Source organism: Balaenoptera borealis (assembly GCF_965194805.1).
Source record: "Balaenoptera borealis genome assembly, chromosome: 18".
NCBI lineage: Eukaryota > Metazoa > Chordata > Mammalia > Artiodactyla > Balaenopteridae > Balaenoptera > Balaenoptera borealis.
This window is the reverse complement of record NC_138877.1, coordinates 32,407,169-32,427,365: the sequence shown is the minus strand read 5'-3', so window position 1 is coordinate 32,427,365 and position 20,197 is coordinate 32,407,169. Positions and strand designations below refer to the sequence as shown.

General features: G+C 37.4%; 1 long non-coding RNA gene across 1 annotated transcript; it reads left to right on the top strand.

Annotated features, from left to right (window-relative positions):
- Positions 1-4,025: 4,025 nt before the first annotated feature.
- LOC309615747 lies at positions 4,026-18,991 on the top strand. The gene is made up of 2 exons (XR_014237043.1): positions 4,026-12,383; positions 12,692-18,991. It is a non-coding gene; the product is annotated as an uncharacterized lncRNA (long non-coding RNA).
- Positions 18,992-20,197: the final 1,206 nt, after the last annotated feature.

Sequence of the window (20,197 nt, the reverse complement as noted above, 5' to 3'; positions counted from 1 at the left end):
AAGAAACACAAGAGAAGTAAAACACCTACAATAACAAATCCAAAACATTTAAGAAAATGGGAATAGGTACATACATATCGATAATTACCTTAAATGTAAATGGATTAAATGCTCCCACCAAAACACACAGACTGGCTGAATGGATACAAAAACAAGACCCATATATATGCTGTCTACAAGAGACCCACTTCAGACCAAGGGACACATACTGACTGAAAGTGAGGGGATGGAAAAAGATATTCCATGCAAATGGAAATCAAAAGAAAGCTGGAGTAGCAATTCTCATATCAGACAAAATAGACTTTAAAATAAAGACTGTTACAAGAGACAAAGAAGGACACTATATAATGATCAAGGGATCGATCCAAGAAGAAGGTATAACAATTGTAAATATTTACGCACCCAACATAGGGGCACCTCAATACAAAAGGCAAATACTGGCAGCCATAAAAGGGGAAATTGACAGTAACACAATCGTAGTAGGGGAATTTATCACCCCACTTTCACCAATGGACAGATCATCCAAAATGAAAATAAATAAGGAAACACAAGCTATAAATGATACATTAAACAAGATGGACTTAATTGATATTTATAGGACATTCCACCCAAAAACAACAGAAAACATATTTTTCTCAAGTGCTCATGGAGCATTCTCCAGGATAGACCATATCTTGGGTCACAAATTAAGCCTTGGTAAATTTAAGAAAATTGAAATCGTATCAAGTATCTTTTCCGACCACAATGCTATGAGACTATATATCAATTACAGGAAAAGATCTGTAAACAATACAAAGACAAGGAGGCCACACAATACACTACTTAATAACGAAGTGATCACTGAAGAAATCAAAGGGGAAATCAAAAAATACCTAGAAACAAATGACAATGGAGACACGATGACCCAAAACCTATGGGATACAGCAAAAGCAGTTCTAAGAGGGAAGTTTATAGCAATACAAGCCTACCTCAAGAAACAGGAAACATCTCGAATAAACAACCTAATCTTGCACCTAAAGAATTAGAGAATGAAGAACAAAAAACCGCCAAAGATAGCAGAAGGAAAGAAATCATAAAGATCAGATCAGAAATAAATGAAAAAGAAATGAAGGAAACAATAGCAAAGATCAAAAAAACTAAAAGCTAGTTCTTTGAGAAGATAAACAAAATTGATAAACCATTAGCAAGACTCATCAAGAGAAAAAGAGAGAAGACTCAAATTATAGAATTAGAAATGAAAAAGGAGAAGTAACAACTGACACTGCAGAAATACAAACGATCATGAGACATTACTGCAATCAACTCTATGCCAGTAAAATGGACAAACTGGAAGAAATGGACAAATTTTTCGAAATGCACACCCTGCCGAGACTGAACCAGGAAGAAATAGAAAATATGAACAGACCAATCACAAGCACTGAAATTGAAACTGTGATTAAAAATCTTCCAACAAACAAAAGTCCAGGACCAGATGGCTTCACAGGTGAATTCTATCAAACATTTAGAGAAGAGCTAACACCTATCCTTCTCAAACTCTTCCAAAATATAGCAGAGGGAGGAACACTCCCAAACTCATTCTATGAGGCCACCATCACCCTGATACCAAAACCAGACAAAGATGTCACAAAAAAAGAAAACTACAGACCAATATCACTGATGAACATAGATGCAAAAGTCCTCAACAAAATACTAGCAAACAGAATCCAACAGCACATTAAAAGGATCATACACCATGATCAAGTGGGGTTTATTCCAGGAATGCAAGGATTCTTCAATATATGCAAATCAATCAATGTGATACATCATATTAACAAATTGAAGGAGTAAAACCATATGATCATCTCAATAGATGCAGAGAAAGCTTTCGACAAAATTCAACACCCATTTATGATAAAAGCCCTGCAGAAAGTAGGTGTAGAGAGAACTTTCCTCAACATAATAAAGGCCATATATGACAAACCCACAGCCAACATTGTCCTCAATGGTGAAAAGCTGAAAGCATTTCCACTAAGATCAGGAACAAGACAAGGTTGTCCACTCTCACCACTATTATTCAACATACTTTTGGAAGTTTTAGCCACAGTAATCAGAGAAGAAAAAGAAATAAAAGGAATACAAATCGGAAAAGAAGAATTAAAGCTGTCACTGTTTGCAGATGGCATGATACTATACATAGAGAATCCTAAAGATGCTACCAGAAAACTACTAGAGATAATCAATGAATTTGGTAAAGTAGCAGGATACAAAATTAATGCACAGAAATCTCTTGCATGCCTATACACTAAAGATGAAAAATCTGTAAGTGAAATTAAGAAAACACTCCCATTTACCATTGCAACAAAAAGAATAAAATATCTAGGAATAAACCTACCTAAGGAGACAAAAGAACTGTATGCAGAAAATTATAAGACACTGATGAAAAAAATTAAAGATGATACAAATAGATGGAGAGATATACCATGTTCTTGGATTGGAAGAATCAACATTGTGAAAATGACTCTACTACCCAAAGCAATCTGCAGAGTCAATACAATCCCTATCAAACTACCACTGGCATTTTTCACAGAACTAAAACAAAAAAATTCACAATTTGTATGGAAACACAAAAGACCCCGAATAGCCAAAGCAATCTTGAGAATGAAAAATGTAGCTGGAGGAATCACGTTCCCTGACTTCAGACTATTACAAAGTTACAGTAATCAAGACAGTTTGGTAATCAAGACAGAGATAAACCCACGCACATATGGTCATATTTTCTTTGATAAAGGAGGCAAGCATATAAAGTGGAGAAAAGATAGCCTCTTCAATAAGTGGTGCTGGTAAAACTGGACAGGTACATGTAAAAGTATGAAATTAGAACACTCCCTAACACCATACACAAAAATAAACTCAAAATGGATTAAAGACCTAAATGTAAAGCCAGACACTATCAAACTCTTAGAGGAAAACATAGGCAGAACACTCTATGACAGAAATCACAGCAAGATCCTTGTTGACCCAACTCCTAGAGAAATAGAAATAAAAACACAAATAAACAAATGGGACCTAATGAAACTTAAAAGCTTTTGCACAGCAAAGGAAACCATAAACAAGACCAAAAGACAACCCCCAGAATGGGAGAAAATACTTGCAAGTGAAGCAACTGACAAAGGATTAATCTCCAAGATTTACAAGCAGGTAATGCAGCTCAATAACAAAAAAACAAATACCCCAATCCAAAATTGGGCAGAAGACCTAAATAAACATTTCTCCAAAGAAGATATACAGATTGCCAACAGACACATGAAAGAATGCTCAACATCATTAATCATTAGAGAAATGAAAATCAAAACTACAATGAGATATCGTGTCACACCGATTAGAATGGCCATCATCAAAAAATCTAGAAACAATAAATGCTGGAGAGGGTGTGGAGAAAAGGGAACACTCTTGCACTGTTGGTGGGAATGTAAATTGATACAACCACTATGGAGAACAGTATGGAGGTTCTTTTAAAAACTAAAATTAGAACTACCATACGACCCAGCAATCCCACTACTGGGCATATACCCTGAGAAAACCAGAATTCAAAAAGAGTCATGTACCAAAATGTTCATTGCAGCTCTATTTACAATAGCCAGGACATGGAAGCAACCTAAGTGTCCATCATCAGATGAATGGATAAAGAAGATGTGCACATATATACAATGGAATATTACTCAGCCATAAAAAGAAATGAAATGGAGTTATTTGTAGTGAGGTGGATGGAGTTAGAGTCTGACATACAGAGTGAAGTAAGTCAGAAAGAGAAAAACAAATACAGTATGCTAACACATATATATGGAATCGAAGGGAAAAAAAATGTCATGAAGAACCTAGTGGCAAGACGGGAATAAAGACACAGACCTACTAGAGAATGGACTTGAGGATATGGGGAGGGGGAGGGGTAAGATGTGACAGGGTGAGAGAGTGTCATGGACATATATACACTACCAAATGTAAAATTGATAGCTTGTGGGAAACAGCCGCATAGCACAGGGAGATCAGCTCAGTGCTTTGTGACCACCTAGAGGGGTGGATTAAGGAGGGTGGGAAGGAGGGAGACGCAAGAGGGAAGAGATATGGGAACATATGTATATGTATAACTGATTCACTTTGTTCTAGAGCAGAAAGTAACACACCATTGTAAAGCAATTATACTCCAATAAAGATGTTTAAAAAATTATATCATGTACACATACAGGCAATTCTTCCTTTCCAATTCTGATGCCTTTTTTTTTCCTTTTCTTGCCTGAGTACTCTGGTTAGAACTTTCAGTACTATGTTAAATAGGAATAGTGAGAATGGGCACCCTTGTCTTGGTCTTGATCATATGAGAAAAGCTTCAACCTTTCACCATTGAGTATGATGTTAACTGTGGTCATCATACATGGCCTTTATTATGTTGAGGTACATTTTTTTTATACCCATTTTGTTGAGTATTTTATCGTGTATGGATGTTGAATTTTCTCAAATACTTTTTCTACTTCTTTTGAGATATTCACATTATTTTTATTTTTTATTAGATTAATGTGGTGTATCACATGGATTTGTTTGTATATGTTGAGCCATTGTTGCATTCTAAGGATAAATTCCCCTTGATCATGGTGTACAGTCCTTTTAATGTGCTGCTAATTTTGATTCACTAGTATTTTGTTGAGAAGTTTTGCACCTATATTCATCAGGGAAACTGTCCTGTAATTTTCTTTCCCTATTGTGTCCTTATCTGCTTTTATATGAGTAATGCTGGTCCTGTAAAATGAGTTTGGGAGTGTTCCCTCATCTTTGATCTTTTGGAAGGGTTTCAGAAGGATTGGCATTAAATTTTATTTAAACATTTGGTAAAATTCACGATGAACATATCTGTTTCTGGGCTTATTTATTTATTTTGGTAGTTATTTGACCTTCCTTAGGGCATTGGGTTTTTATGAAGTTCCTCCTTGGACTTATATTTGTCTCTTCTTTACTTTTTCTTTATTTTTTCATGTGGAAGGTACTATTTTATTTTTTTAAACATCTTTATTAGAGTATAATTGATTTACAATGTTGTGTTAGTTTCTGCTGTACAACAAAGTGGATCAGCTATATGCATACATATGTCCCCATATCCCCTCCTTCTTGATCCTCCCTCCCACCCTCCCTATCCCACCCCTCTAGGTAATCACAAAGCATCGAGCTGATCTCACTGTGCTATGCAGCATCTTCCCACTAGCCATCTATTTTACATTTGGTAGTGTATATATGTCATTGCTGCTCTCAAAATTAAGTTATCTGTAATGAGGTGGATGGACCTAGAGTCTGTCATACAGAGTGAAGTAAGTCAGAAAGAGAAAAACAAATACTGTATGGTAATGCATACGTATGGAATCTAAAAAAATGTTACTGTTGAACCTAGTGGCAGGGCAGGAATAAATTCTCAGATGTAGACAACGGACTTGAGGTCACAGGGGGGAAGGTGAAGCTGGGACGAAGTCTGGGCTTATTTTTTTGGGAGGTTTTTGATTACTAATTAAATCTTGTTACTAATAGTTGGTCTATTCATAGTTTTTTATTTCCTCCTGATTCAGTCTTGGTAGGTTGCATGTTTCTAGGAATTTATCCATTTCTTCTAGGTTCTCCAGTTTTTTGTTGTATAGCTGTTCATAGTAGTCTCATATGATTCTTTGTATATGTATGATATTAGTTGTTATGTCTCCTCTTTCATTTATAATTTTATTTATTTAGATTCTCTCCCTTTTGTTTTTGGTTGGCCTAACTAAAGTTTTATCCATTTTGTTTATCTTTACAAAGAACCAACTCCTGGTTTTGATAATCTTTTATATTGTTTTCCTGATCTCTAGTTTATTTACTTCTGCTCTAATCTTTATTATTGACTCCCTTCTACTAACTTTGGGCTTAATTTGTTCTCCTTTTTATAGTTCCTTTAGGTATAACATTAGGTTTTTTATTTGGCACGTTTCTATTTTCTTGATGTTTACATTTATAGCTCTAAACTACTCTATTAGAACCACTTTTTCTGCATCCCCTAAGTTTTGTATGTTTTGTTTCCATTTTATTTTGCCTCAAGATGCCTATTTCCCTTTTAATTTCTTCTTTGATTCATTGGTTTCTCAGGAGAGTGTTGTTTAATTTCTGTGTGTTTGTGAATTTTCCAGGTTTTCTCCTAGAAAATGTTCCATGTGCACTTGAGAAGAATGTGCATTCTGCCACTGTTAGGTGGAATGTTCTCTATATGTCTCTTAGGTCAAATGACTTTAACTGTTGTTCAAAAGACATTCTTACTGGTCGAAATGACAAAAAGAAAGCATGTTCATCCTGTTTTTGGTTTAGATGTGACATTTAAATATTGATTTCTCCCAATCTAGTGATGTATTGTTCTCTTTGATTAGTTATCCACAAAATGTTATTCTAGAACAAAACTAACATATTCCTATCACAACATCCAGCAATTGTGCTTTTTGGTACTTACCCAAAGGAGTTGGAAACTCATGTCCACACAAAAACCTGCAAACAGGTATTTATAACAACTCTATTCATAATTGCCCAAACTTGGAACCAACCAAAATGTCCTTAAGTAAGTGAATAAATAAATAATCTGTGGTACCTCCAGACCATCAAACGTTATTTAATTCTAAAAAGAAATGAGCTATCAAGCCATGGAAAGACATGAACAAGACTTAAATGCATATTATAAACTGTTTGTTTTCATGGTGTTTCATAAGTCCTGTAGGCTTTCTTCACTCTTTTTCATTCTTTTTCCTTTTGGCTCCTCTGACCAGATGATTTTAAATGTCTTATTTTTATTTTTCTGATACTTTTCTTCTACTTGGTTGAGTTGGCTGTTGAAATTCTCTGTTAAATTCTTCTGTTCAGTCATTGTACTCTTCAGCTCTAGGATTTCTGTTTGTTTTTTGATAGTTTCTATTCATTGAACTTCTCATTTTGTTCATGCATTGTTTTCCTAATGTTGTTTAGTTTTCTGCCTGCGTGTTCTTGTAGTCCATTAAACTACTTTAAAAGGACTATTCTGAATTCTTTGTCAGATAGTTCATAGATCTACATTTCTTTAGAAGCAGTTATTGGAACTGTATTAGTTTCCTCTGGTGAAGTCATGTTTACCTGATTTTTTTGTGATCCTTGATTCTTTGTGTTGGTATCTGCACATTTGAATAAGTGGTCTCCTCTTCCAGATTCTACATGCTTGCTTTGACAGAGACAGTCCTTCACCTGTCAGATCAGCTTGGGGTTCTGGATGTATTAGCTGATAACATCCTTGGGCACATAGAGCTTTCTTTCAGGGTCTATATTTTGGTAAGACCACTGCCTAACTGAAGTCATGGGGTGATGTTGCTGACTGGGTATAGTTGGATGGGACTGCTAGCTTGGCTCCCTTTCAAGTGTGGCTGTAGGATATGCTCCATAGTTATCTAGATTCCCTGGTCAGGTTTCCTAGTCAGGTGAGACTAGATACCATACTCAGCAGTAGGCAGAGCTATAAATTAGCTTCCCTTCCTGGGAGGGGATAAAGAAAATATATCCCAAGGCCAGCAAGGCTCATTGTTTAGAGACCTAAACTGGGCAGAATGATGCACCAAATTCCCTGGCCAGATGGGACCATTGGCTTTGTTCTGAATATGGGCAAGTCTTTGGCAGGGCTCACTAATCAAGTGTCACTCTATAGGAGCTGTAGGATGGGATATGCGGCCTTCTGTAAGTTCTGGTTAGGCTTCTTGGTTTTTCAGGACTAAAAGTTTTATTCAACAGTGGCCAGGGTTACAAATTAGCTTCCCTGCCCTGGCAAGGCCTCAGAACAGTCCTCAAGGCTGGCAAGGCTCACTGATTGGGAAACAAATCAGGTGAAACTGCACACCAAGCTCCCTGGCCAGATGGGGTTATCAGTTTAGCTCTGCAGGTGGACATAGCCACTGGGCTGGCCCTCTGCTTGAGTACTGCAGGCTGTTTAGTTTTTCTGGTGCTTTGTCCAGGTTTCCTAATTGGATAGGGTTGGAGACTGCACTCAGCAGCAAACAAAGCTATGAATTATCTTCCTTGCTTGGGTGAGGTGGCAGAACAAACTCCCAGACAGGCAAGGCTCATTTTGGGGGGTCCTGAATGGGACAGAACTATGCATCAAGCTCCTTGCTAACTTGGCTCTGCAGAGGGGCACAGCCACTGGCCAGGTTCTCTACTCAGGTACTGCTGAGCTACACAGATTCCTGGGTTTTCTGGTCAGATTTCCTGGTTGGGTAGGGCTGGGGGCTGTACTCAGCAATAGGCGGGGCTATGAATTAGCTTCCCTGACTAGGCAGAGTGGCAGAACAGTCTCCAAAACCTGCAAGGCTCATTGCTTAAGATTCTGAATCAGGCAGAAATGTGCTCAGAGTTCCTTGGCCAAATAAGGCCATCATCCTTATGCTATAGATGAATATCACTGCTAACCAGACTCATCACTTGAATGCTACTGCATTATGTAGCTTCCCAGGAGCTCCCACCAGGCTCCTGGTTGGGTGGAACTAGGGGCTGCACTCAGAAGTAGGTATAACTATAAGTTAGTTTCCCTGCCCAGACTGGGTAGAAAAAGCCCCAAGGCCAGCAAGATTTATTGTCTGTTGTTCTGAATGAGGCAGAACTGTGCCCCAAGTTCCCTGGCAGAATAGGGCTACAGTCTTGGCTCTGCAGATGTGCAAATCCACTGGTTGAGCCACTTGGGTACTCCTGCAAGTAGGAACTCAGTCTGCCAAGATGTAAGCACAGGTTGCTCTAAACCTTACTCACCTTCTCTGTCACAACCAGATCTCCAGTGGTCAAACCCCATATATTCGCCCTATATTTCCTGTGAGGTGAGACCCAGGTGCAAGGGCCCACAACATTGGGGAAGCTGGGTGTCTACCTTGAGCTCTTTTTTGCCCACTGGAGAAACTGTAAACACAGGAGTTTCTCTCTGTGTGGTGCTGTGCTAACCAGGGGGAGAGGCATTAGTGTCAGTATGTAGCCACTCCTCTTACTCTTCTAATGCGATCCTTCTCAGTCTCTGGTCCAGGGTGTACTTCAGACTCTGTGTTTTAGGATTTGTACAATGATGTCTATGCATAGTTGATTGTTGGTCTTCTTGTGAGGGGGACTGAAGTTGGGGATGACCCATATCACTGTCTTGCTGATGTCACTCCAAAAGTTTAGTGGGATTGTGCAAATGTTAAATGCTCCTTCTGAGGTTCTCTTCCTTGACAGAGGCTGGCTCCATGGCTTCCTAGAGTTTTCAACAGTGAGTAGCATTATTGAGGTTAAGCAATTTGGGTTTGTGCTTTATTATCTTAATCTGATGAGTATATCTGCTCTTAGCTAGAAAGAAATAGAGGATATTATCTGTTCTTAGGATGGTTTCAGGGGGTGTCTTCATCATTTTTCTTTTTTTTTACAAGGTATAAAACATATGACATTTCCTTCTTGGAGAGCCTAACTCATTTATTCAATGGATTATAACTGATTCAAAACATAGTTGCTGCCAATTATTAAGAACTTACATCATTGCATGTAAGGCTTGTTCCAGTGGCACATTTTAAGTTTCATGTCACACCACTAAGATAATTTTAACTCACAGTGCTCATCAAAATACAGACTTACCTTTTTGGACTAGGGATTCTTTTCACTGCTCAAAAGTTGAAGTCAACTAAAGCAAGTCTCCTTACATCTTCCCTGCTAAAATATGTCTCAGCAGGTGGTCTCCCTTTGAACTACAAGACACCTGCTTCAAGGGACTCCTCCACGTCTATTGATATTGGCTCCAGGGTTAAGCCTGAATGTAAGATATGTTTGCTGTCATTGCCACTTATCTGATTTTAACTAATTAACTCAGCACGAGAGATAACTTTTTAAAGTTTAATGTTATTGCAAAGCACCTTGAGATACCACAGCATGACAAGATGACATAAAAGTTAGTGTGTGTACGCCTCCATCTCCTCTCAGAGTTAGGCACCCTGGTGGTTTAGACAAATGCATTGGTTTTTCAAATGGAAACTAGATACTAAAATTCATGGAGAGAAAAAAGACTGAATTCTAATTTGATGTTTCCAGTCTATTAGAAACATAAAGAAATGGGGAAATCATTTATAATTCCTATGGATCCTTGCAATCAGATAGAAACTACTGAGATGTGGAATAAATTCCTGAGATAAGCATTTAATGATATTAATATTCCTGTTCCATGTCACCTATTTTTATATAAACTATGATGGACTATTTTTAGCTATCCTTTGTATAGGATAAACATGTTAAACCTTCTTTCACATAAATTACATTTAAATCTCGTGCAACTGTTTTATTATTATTATCTCTGTGTCAAAAATAAATAGGATTCTAAAAATTAAATAAAATTATACAAATATATATAAATTAGAAAAAAATCAGTTTGGGCACTCAGACTCAGATATCCCTTTAAATCATGTTGCTTATATGGGTTATTTTGACAACTAAAATTGTGTAATTTTTGTAACAAGTGAATGGCCCTTGAAACAAATACTCCGTCTATAAAAACTACACTATTCTATGTCTTGGTTGGAATATTTTTGGGGCAGCTTAAAACATAAATAATATTAAAGCAACTTTGTATTACATGTCCTTATTTTTTACAAAAATAATTAGAATATATATGTAAGCATTAATAATATATGGAATATTGGTAGAAATGGTACTTGTTTTGCATCATGGTATACTTAGTAGAGACAGAAGATTTTAAATATGGGTATATGTTTATAGAACTTTGTTAAAACAAGATGTCCTGATGCATTATGGTAGTGTTTTGGGGAAGTATATTATAACTACTTATGTAAAAAATCCTCTACTTCCTGTGTGTATATCAAATCATATGAAACAGGGCCAGTTTATTCACCTTTCCTATGTCTAGGGATGGGAAATTAAAAAAAAAAAAAAGATCAAGTATATCAAGGGCAACTGGAGTATGAAATACTTGATGATGGGACATTTTAAGCCATTAACCTGTCAACTCATTTATTTGCTTATTTATTTACTTAACATAGTCAACATGTGTTAAGAATGCCTACTATGTTAAGTGTGTTGGCATAGGTTTTTTTGATACAGAAAAGCCTGTCTTAACAGAATTTAGAAAAGAAGGTGGTAAATATTAAACTTTTGATTAAAATGAATTTATCAATAAATACATATCACAAGATCTAGAGAAAAATAAACAACAAGCAAGCAAGAAGATCTGAAAAAGAACACATGAAAAACGTGGTTTAATAAAAAATAATATGTGGTGGTTGCTCAGGGTGGCCACAGATATCTGTGCCAATGACATGGTATTTAATATGATCTCTGAAGATTGAGAAGAGCCAGCCAGATGAAGACAAAGAGTGAAGAGCAGAGAAAATAACTGCAGCAAAATTCTAATCATGAAAGAGATTGGCAAGTGTGAGAAACATAAAGAAAGCATACAGTGAGTAGAGGAGAGATTAGTACAAGGTGAATCTGTGGATATAAATAGGAAATCAGATTGAGTACAGAATTCTAGACAATGGAAAGTATTTGGGATTTGACTGTATGTTTGATGAAAAGACACTGAAGGGAAATTAAGAAGAGCTTTATAAATGAATGAGTAAACAAATAAACCAACCAAACAACCAACCAAACAACCAACTTCTGCCATTGATAAAGAATGAATACTGTCTTGCAAGAACAGAAGTGGGCCAGTCAAGAAGTAAAGTGTAAGTATGGAAACCAGATAAGAGATTATTATAACAGTCCTGGTAGATTGTAGCTTGAATGAGGATGGTGGACGTTTAAATACACAAAAGTGAAGAAATTTTATACTGGTTTATTATCTTCAGGAAATTCAAAATCTGGAAGAAGAAAGCCACAATCATTTTTTCTAATCTGTGTAATTTAAATTTGAAAATTTGTAAAGGCTTCAGGATGTAAGGAGCAACCAGACACAAGGAGGAATTAATGAACTTCAAGAAAAACTGTAATTACAGTTTGGGATAGAACATAATGTAAAAAAGAAAATAATAGGACATAAAAAATAATTATAAGAGAATATGCAGATCAATGCCACATATAAAGTCACTCTGAGAAAATTGAATGGATTAGGGACAGTATAAATGGAAATATTTTCTTAGTTTGTGGCTGGATTTGTAAATACCAAAACATAAAGTTGTAATTTTGATATTGAAGAAGAATAGAGCCCAGAGTACCCAAAACTCTGGGGCAGGAAGGAACATGTAGGTAAAATGAAGACAGAAGCTAAGGTAGAACAGATGTGAAAACCAAGAGACTATTGAGCTAGTTAAAAGGCAATCTCTAGTTGGTATTTAAACTGGCTGGAGAGTAGTTTAAGAGAAAGAGGGATGAGTGTAGTTGTTTAAATGGAATTTTTTTTTTTTAATTTTATTTATTTATTTATTTATGGCAGTGTTGGGTCTTCGATTCTGTGCGAGGGCTTTCTCTAGTTGCGGCAAGTGGGGGCCACTCTTCATCGCGGTGCGCGGGCCTCTCACTATCGCCGCCTCTCTTGTTGTGGAGCACAGGCTCCAGTCGCGCAGGCTCAGTAGTTGTGGCTCACGGGCCTAGTTGCCCCGTGGCATGTGGGATCTTCCCAGACCAGGGCTCGAACCCGTGTCCCCTGCATTGGCAGGCAGATTCTCAACCACTGCACCACCAGGGAAGCCCCTAAATGGAAATTTTAAACATGGTACACAAGCTGAAAGTGAGTATAACAGAAAAATGTCTAAGATAACATTTTAAAGACTATTTTTTAGACCAGTTTGATTCACAGAAAAGTTAAGGGGAAGATACAGAGATTAACCATGTGCCCCATGGCGCACACATGCATCACCTTTCTATTACCAATAGCTCCTACCAGAGGTGGTACACTTGGTAAAATTGATCTGCCTACACTGACAAATTATAAGCTCTCAAAGTTCATAGGTTACATTAGAGTTCATTATTGGTGCTATACATTCTGTGGTTTGGGGTAAATGTATAAAGACATGTGTCCATTATTATAGTATCATACAGAATATTTTCACTACCCTAAAATTCTTCCATGTTCATTCCTGACCCCAACCCCTGGCTACTACCAACCTTTTTCATGATCTCTATAGATTTGTCTTTTCCAGGATGACATTTAGTTAAATCATATTCTATGCAGCCTTTCCATATTGCCTTCTTTTATTTAGTAATATGTATTTAACTTTCTTTCATGTCTTTCTATGGCTTCATAGCTCACTGCTTTTTATTATTTATTTTTTTATTTTCATTTTTTAAACATATTTATGGAAGTATAATTGCTTTACAATGGTGTGTTAGTTTCTGCTTTAAAACAAAGTGAATCAGCTATACGTATAGATATATCCCCATATCTCCTACTTCTTGCATCTCCCTCCCACCCGCCATATCCCACTCCTCTAGGTGGTCACAAAGCACTGAGCTGATCTCCCTGTGCTACGCAGCTGCTTCCCACTAGCTATCATTTCACATTTGATAGTATATATAAGTCCATGCCACTCTCTCACTTCGTCCCAGCTCACCCTTCCCCCTCCCCATGTCCTCAAGTCCATTATCTACGTCTGTGTCTTTATTCTTATCCTGCCTCTAGTTTCTTCAGAACCTTTTTTTTTTTAAGATTACATATATATGTGTTAGCATACAGTATTTGTTTTTCCCCTTGTGACTTATTTCACTCTGTATGACAGACTCTAGGTCTATCCACCTCACTACAAATAACTTAACTTTGTTTCTTTTTATGGCTGAGTAATATTCCACTGCATATATGTGCTACACATTCTTTATCCATTCATCTGTCGATGGACACTTAGGTTGCTTCCATGTCCTGTCTATGGTAAATAGTGCTGCAATGAACATTGAGGTACATGACGCTTTTTTGAATCATGGTTTTCTCAGGGTAGATGCTGAGTAGTGGGATTGCTGGGTCATATGGTAGTACTAGGTTTAGATTTTTAAGGAAACTCCATAGTGTTCTCCATAATGGTTGTATCAATTTACATTCCCACCAACAGTGCAAGAGGGTTCCCTTTTCTCCAAACTCTTTCCAGCATTTATTGTTTGTAGATATTTTGATGACGGTCATTCTGACCAGTGTGAGGTGACACCTCATTGTAGTTTTGACTTGCATTTCTCTAATGATTAATGACATTGAGCATCTTTTCATGTGTTTGCTGGCAATCTGTATATCTTCTTTGGAGAAATGTCTATTTAGGTCTTCTGCCCATTTTTGGATTGAGTTTTTATTTTTTATTTTTTATTTTTTAATTGAGCTGCATAAGCTGCTTGTAAATTTAATCCTTGGTCAATTGCTTTATTTGCAAATATTTTCTCCCATTCTGAAGGTTGTCTTTTCATGTTGTTTATGGTTTCCTTTTCTGTGCAAAAGCTTTTAATATTCATTAGGTCCCATTTGTTTATTTTTGTTTTTATTTCCATTTCCCTAGGAGGTGGGTCAAAAAGGATCTTGCTGTGATTTATGTCATAGAGTGTTCTGCCTATGTTTTCCTCTAAGTGTTTTATACTGTCTAACCATACATTTAGGTCTTTAATCCATTTTGAGTTTATTTTTTTGTATGGCATTAGGAATTTTTCTAATTTCATTCTTTTACATGTAACTATCCAGTTTTCCCAGCACCACTTATTGAAGAGGATGTCTTATCTCCAATGTATATTCTTGCTTCCTTTATCAAAGTTAAGGTGACCATATGTGCATGAGTTTATCTCTGGGCTTTCTATCCTGCTCCATTGATCTATATTTTTTATTTTTGTGCCAGTACCATACTGTCTTGGTTACTGTAGCTTTGTAGTATAGTCAGAAGTCAAGGAGCCTGATTCTTCCAGCTCCGTTTTCTTTCTCAAGATTGTTTTGGTTATTTGGGGTCTTTTGTGTTTCTATACAAATTGTAAAATTTTTGTTCTACTTCTGTGAAAAATGTCACTGGTAATTTGATAGGGATTACACTGAGTCTGTAGATTTCTTTGGGGAGTATAGTCTTTTTAACAATGTTGATTCTTCCAATCCAAGAACATGGTATATCTCTCCATCTATTTGTATCATCTTTAATTTCTTTCATTGGTGTCCTATAGTTTTCCGCATACAGGTCTTTTGTCTCCTTAGGTAGATTTATTCCTAGGTATTTTATTCTTTTTGTTGCAATGGTAAATGGGAGTGTTTCCTTAATTTCTCTTTAAGATTCTTCATCATTAGTGTATAGGAATGCAAGACATATCTGTGCATTAATTTTGTATCCTGCTACTTTACCAAATTCTTTGATTAGCTCTAGTAGTTTTCTGGTAGAATCTTCAGTATCCTCTGTGCATAGTATCATGTCATCTGCAAACAGTGACAATTTTACTTCTTCTTTTCAGATTTGGATTCCTTTTATTTCTTTTTTTTCTCTGATTGCTGTGGCTAAAACTTCCAAAACTATGTGGAATAATAGCAGTGAGAGTGGGCAACCCTGTCTTTTTCCTGATCTTAGAGGAGATGGTTTGAATTTTTCACCATTGAGAATGATGTTGGCTGTGGGTTTGTCATATATGGACTTTATTATGTTGAGGTAGCTTCCCTCTATGCCTGCTTTCTGGAGAGTTTTTATCATAAATGGGTGTTGAATTTTGTCAAAAGCTTTTTCTGCATCTATTGAGATTATCATATAGATTTTATCCTTCAGTTTGTTAATATGATGTATCACACTGATTGATTTGCGTATATTAAAGAATCCTCGGCTTCTGGAGCTTAACCCCACTTGATCATGGTGTATGATCCTTTTAATGTGCTGCTGGCTTCTGTTTGCTAGTATTTTGTTGAGGATTTTGGCATCTATGTTCATCAGTGATATTGACGTGTAGTTTCCTTTTTTTGTGACATCTTTGTCTGGTTTTGGTTATCGGGTGATGGTGACCTCATTGAGTGAGTTTGGGAGTGTTCCTCCCTCTGCTATATTTTGGAAGAGTTTGAGAAGGATAGGTGTCAGCTCTTCTCTAAATGTTTGATAGAATTCGCCTGGGAAGCCATGTTGTCCTGGGCTTTTGTTTGTTGGAAGATTTTTAAACAGAATTTCAATTTCAGTTCTTGTGACTGGTCTGTTCATATTTTCTATTTCTTCCTGGTTCAGTCTTGGAAGGTTGTAACTTTCTAAGAATGTCCATTTCTTCCAGGTTGTCCATTTTATTGGCATATAGTTGCTTGTACGAAACTCTCATGATCCTTTGTATTTCTGCAGTGTCAGTTGTTTCTTCTCCTTTTTCATTTCTAATTCTGTTGATTTGAGTAGTCTCCCTTTTCTTCTTGATGAGTCTGGCTAATGGTTTATCAATTCCATTTATCTTCTCAAACAACCAGCTTTTATTTTTATTGATCTTTGCTATCATTTCCTTCATTTATTTTTCATTTATTTCTGATTTGATTTTATGATTTCTTTCCTTCTGCTAACTTTGGGGTTTTTGTTGTTGTTCTTCTTCTTCTTTTTCTAATTGCTTTAGGCATACGGTTAGGTGGTTTATTTGAGATTTTTCTTGTTTCTTAAGGTAGGATTATATTGCTATAAAATTCCCTCTTAGAACTGCTTTTGCTGCATCCCATAGGTTTTGGGTCATTGTGTTTTCATTGTCATTTGTTTCCAGGTATTTTTTATTTCCTCTTTGATTTCTTCTGAGATCACTTGGTTATTTAGTAGCGTATTATTTAGCCGTCATGTGTTTGTATTTTTTACACTTTTTTCCTGTAATTGATACCAAGTCTCGTAGCATTGTGGTCAGAAAAGATACTTGATACAATTTCAATTTTCTTAAATTTACTGAGGCTTGATTTGTGACCCAAAATTTGATCTGTCTTGGAGAATATTTCCTGAGCACCTGAGAAGAGAGTGTATTCTGTTGTTTTTGGATAGAATGTCCTATAAATATCAATTAAGTTATTCTTTTTAATGTGTCATTTAAAGCTTGTGTTTCATTATTTATTTTCATTTTGAATGATCTGTCCATTGGTGAAAGTGTTGTGTTAAAATCCCCTACTATTATTGTGTTACAGTCAATTTCCCCTTTTATGGCTGTTAACATTTTCCTTATATATTGAGGTACTCCTGTGTTGTGTGCATAAATATTTACAATTGTTATATCTTCTTGGATTCATCCCTTGATCATTATGTAGTGTCCTTCCTTGTCTCTTGTAATAGTTTTTATTTTAAAGTCTATTTTGTCTTATATGAGAATTGCTAATCCAGGTTTCTTCTGATTTCCATTTTCATGGTGTATCTTTTTCCATCCCCTCACTTTCAGTCTGTATGTGTCCCTAGGTCTGAAGTGGGTCTCTTGTAGACAGCATATACATGGATGTTGTTTTTGTATCCATTCAGCCAGTCTGTGTCTTTTGGTTGGAGCATTTAATCCATTTACATTTAAGGTAATTATCGATTTGTATGTTCCTATATACCATTTTCTTAATTGTTTTGGGGTATTTTTTGTAGGTCTTTTCCTTCTCTTGTGTTTCCTGCCTAGAAAAGTTCCTTTAACATTTGTTGTAAAGCTGGTTTGGTGATGCTGAATTCTCTTAGCTTTTGCTTGTCTATAAAGGTTTTAATTTCTCTGTCAAATCTGAATGTGACCCTTGCTGGGTAGAGTAATCTCTTTTGTAAGGTTTTCCCTTTCACCATTTTAAATATGTCCTGCCACTCCCTTCTGGCTTGCAGAGTTTCTGCTGAAAGATCAGCTGATAACCTTATGGGGATTCCCTTGTATGTAATTTGTTGCTTTTCCCTTGCTGCTTTTAATATTTTTTGTTTGTATTTAATATTTGATAGTTTTATTAATATGTGTCTTGGCATGTTTCTCCTTGGATTTATCCTGTGTTGGACTCTCTGTGCTTCCTGGAATTGATTGACTATTTCCTTTCCCATGTTAAGGAAGTTTTCAACTATAATCTCTTCAAATATTTTCTTAGTCCCTTTCTTTTACCCTTCTTCTTCTGGGACCCCTATAATTCGAATGTTGGTACATTTAATGTTGACCCAGAGGTCTCTGAGACTGTCTTGAATTCTTTTCATTCCTTTTTCTCTATTCTGCTCTGTGGTAGTTATTTCCACTATTTTATCTTCCAGGTCAGTGATCTATTCGTCTGCCTCAGTTATTCTGCTATTAATTCCTTTCAGAGAATTTTAAATTTCATTTATTTTGTCATTCATCATTGTTTGTTTGCTCTTTAGTTCTTCTAGATCCTTGTTAAACATTTCCTTTATTTTCTCCATTCTGCTTCCAAGATTTTTGGTCATCTTTACTATCATTACTCTGAATTCTTTTTCAGGTAGACTACCTGTTTCCTCTTCATTTTTTTTGGCCTGGTGGGTTTTTGCCTTGCTCCTTCATCTGCTGCATATTTCTTTGTCTTCTCATTTTGTTTAACTTACTGTGTTCGGTGTCTCATTTTCACAGGCTGTATGTTCGTAGTTCCCATTGTTTTTGGTGTCTGACCCCCGTGGCTGAGTTTGGTTCAGTGGCTTGTTCAGGCTTCCTGGTGGAGTGTACTGGTGCCTGTGTTCAGGTTAATGGGGCTGGATCTTGTCTTTCTGGTGGGCAGGGCTGCCTCTGATGGTGTTTTTTGGAGTGTCTGTGAACTTCATATGATTTTAGGCAGCATCTCTGCTAATGGGTGGTTTTGTGTTCCTGTCTTGCTCGTTCTTTGGCATGGGGCATCCAGCACTGTAGCTTGCTGCCCGTTGGGTGGATCTGGGTCTTAGTGTTGAGATGGAGATTTCTGGGAGAGCTCTCGCCGATTGACATTATGTGTGGCTGGTAGCTCTCTGGTGTTCCAATGTCCTGAACTTGACTCTCTCACCTCAGAGGCTCAGGTCTGACACCAGGCCAGAGCACCAAGACCCTGTCAGCCCCAAGGCTCAGAAGAAAAGGGAGAAAAAAAGAAAGAAAGAAAAATAAATAAATAAATAAATAAATAAATAAATTTTAAAAATAAAGTAATAAAAATAAAAGAAGAGAGCAACCAAACCAATAAACAAATCCACAAATGCTAACATCTGCTAAACACTAAACTAAGATAAACATAAAAATCAGAAACAAATCAGTCTCTGATAGAACACCTCAAGTCTACAGTTGCTCCCAAAGTCCATTGCCTCAATTTTGGGATGATTTGTTGTCTATTCATGTATTCCACAGATGCAGGGTACATCAAGTTGATTGTGGGGATTTAGTCTGCTGATCCTGAAGCTGCACAGAGAAATTTCCCTTTCTCTTCTTTGTTCACCCAGGTCCTGGGGTTCAGCTTTGGTTTTGGCCCCACCTTTGAGCATAGCTCACCCTCAGGCATCTGTTCCCACTCAGACAGGTCAGGGTTAAAGCAGCGACTGATTAGGGGGGGTCTTGTTCCTTCAGGCTGGGTGGGGGAAGGAGGGGTATGGTATTTATAATTGGAATGTAGGGGGAACCTGCAATGGCAGAGGCTGATGTGACATTGCAACAGCCTGAGGCATACCATTTGTTCTCTTGTGGAACCTGTCCCTGGATCACAGGACCCTGGCAGTGGCATGCTGCATAGGCCCCAGGGGTGTGTGGATAGTGACCTGTGCTTGCACACAGGATTATTGGTGGCTGCAGCAGCAGCGTTAGCATTTCATGCCTGTCTCTGGGGTCCGAGCTGATAGCTGCAGTTCGCGCCCATCTGTGGAGCTCGTTTAGGTGGTGCTCTGCCTTCTGTGGGCAGACAGGGAAGAATCACCTCTCCTCTTGCACCCTGAAGCAATGGTCTCTTGACTTTAGGCAGTTCCAGACTTTTGCCACAACTCCCTCCCAGCTAGCCATGGTGCACTAGCCCCCTTCAGGCTGTGTTCATGCAGCCAACCCCCAAAACCCGAGCCTCAACTCCCAGCCCCCACCTGTCCCGGCGGGTGAGCAGACAAGCCTCTCAGGCTGGTGAGTGCTGGTCTGCAGTGATCCTCTGTGTGGGAATCTCTTTGCTTTGCCCTCTGCACCCCTGTTGCTGCACTCTCCTCTGTGACTCCAAAGCTACCCTCCCCTGTCCCCGTCTCTGCCAGAGAAGGGGCTTCCTAGTGTGTGGAAACCTTTCCTCCTTCACAGCTCCCTCTCAGAGGTGAAGGTCCCATCCCTAGTCTTTTGTCTCTGTTTTTCCTTTTTTTCTTTTGCCTTACCCAGG